The sequence below is a fragment of the Lagopus leucura genome, unplaced genomic scaffold, assembly GCF_019238085.1.
Source record: "Lagopus leucura isolate 7727_CA_CO unplaced genomic scaffold, USGS_WTPT01 200-0_obj-0_obj, whole genome shotgun sequence".
Classification (NCBI taxonomy): domain Eukaryota; kingdom Metazoa; phylum Chordata; class Aves; order Galliformes; family Phasianidae; genus Lagopus; species Lagopus leucura.
The window spans coordinates 17,617-19,216 of NW_024962741.1; the positions used below are offsets into that span (position 1 = coordinate 17,617).

At 49.8% G+C, this 1,600-nt stretch overlaps 1 protein-coding gene across 4 annotated transcripts in view; it reads right to left on the reverse strand.

Annotated features, from left to right (window-relative positions):
• The window catches only part of LOC122190768 (E3 ubiquitin-protein ligase TRIM7-like), a 10,573-nt gene that overhangs the window by 5,009 nt on the left and 3,964 nt on the right, over positions 1-1,600 (reverse strand). The gene's annotated exons all lie outside the window — the stretch shown is intronic.

Here is a 1,600-nt window from a genome sequence, read left to right on the forward strand (position 1 = left end):
CATTCTTGGATGCCTCCCATCCAACCCATTCCTTTGGGGTCTCCCATATGGAGACCCCAAATGCAGGAGGGCATCATCCTGAGAGCTGAAGGGACGCCGTTTTCCACATCTTGCCCCCTAAACGCTGGCATGAAAGCTGCACATTTGGGTTCCTGTGATACCTGGGCTCCCAAGGGAAGGGTTCACCCAAGGATTTGTTGCGTTACGGGGGCAGATATTTCCACAGTGGAAATTATTCGCCCTCAAAAAGGGTGAGTAATTAATTATGGAGGAAATTTACAGGTTAAAGTGCCCTCGCTAATGAGGAAACTCGTGGAGGTGAAGTCTACACTCAGCTCTATTTGTTGCCCTTTAAAATGAGGGGAAAGAGGGGCAAAAACTGTGAATTAGGATGAGTTCAAAGCCAAGCAAAACCCAAATACCCTCCAGGGAATGGGAAGGGGGCTGGCTAAGGATTAAAGAAAACAATTAAGCTAATCACCACTCATTACACCATCACTTTTGTGCCTGTCGGTGGGAGCTGAGCAAAGACCTCACGGAATCACCCCGCAGAGGCTGGGCAAAGATTTGCTCTGCAAATATTTACAGTGCTCTCAATGCGGGGGTCAGAAGAGCAGGGCTTGAAATTCAGGTTTGGGCTCAAAGAGGAAGAAATGAACGGCGCAGAGCAGAGCTGTGCGTGCAGCGCTTTGCTCCCGGCTGTGACCGACCTTAAGGTCACCCGTTGGCTTTTTTGCCTTCCAGAATGGCATTGGGTCTGCCTGGTTTTGGGGTGGGCCGTTGGGGTTTGTGCTCCCAACCCCGCTGCTGTTGCAGAGGAGGGTTTGGGCAGTGCTGGAGTGACTCCAGCTCCGTTCTTTGCAATGCAATCAATACCCAAACTCCATCTGCTCCTCCCCTCGTGCTTTCCAGCTTGGTAAGAGCTCATTTTGACTTGAAAACCCAGCTCTGCTTTCAGCTCCCAGCCGAGGCTCTGCTGTAATCGCTGGCGTGGGGCCGCGTCCTGCTGGGCTCCGCGCGCCTCCATGCCCAGCTCTCGCCATCCCTGCTCTGCCAGAGGAGTGGATTCCTCATTAGAAGTGAAAGTAATGGCAGGAGTAAGAACAAAAAGAGAGTTTTCTGCCAAGGATGTCGACAGTGTCCAGGAAGACGTGAAGAAAAGGGAGATGGAAGCGTCAAGATGCAAAGCTGAAGGCGGATTTCTTTGCTAACCACGATTCGCTGGTCCAAAGGTTCCCTGGTCCAAAGGTTCCCTGGTCCAAAGGTTCCCTGGTCCAAAGGTTCCACCATTCTTCGGTTCTTTGATTCGAAGATTTTATGATCCACTGATCCAGTGGTTCTACAGACCAATGATTCTATGACCCAATGGTCCAACAGTTCTACAGATCAATGGTTCTACAGTCCAGTGATCCGCTAGATCTACAGATGAATGGTTTTATGATCCAGTGATCCAACAATTCCACCAACCAATGGTTCTGTGGTTCAGTGATCCACTAAATCTACAAGTCAACGGTTCTATGATCCAATGACCCAACATTCTACCAACCAATGACTCTATGATCCAATGGCTCTACAAACCAATGGTTCTATGATCCAATGG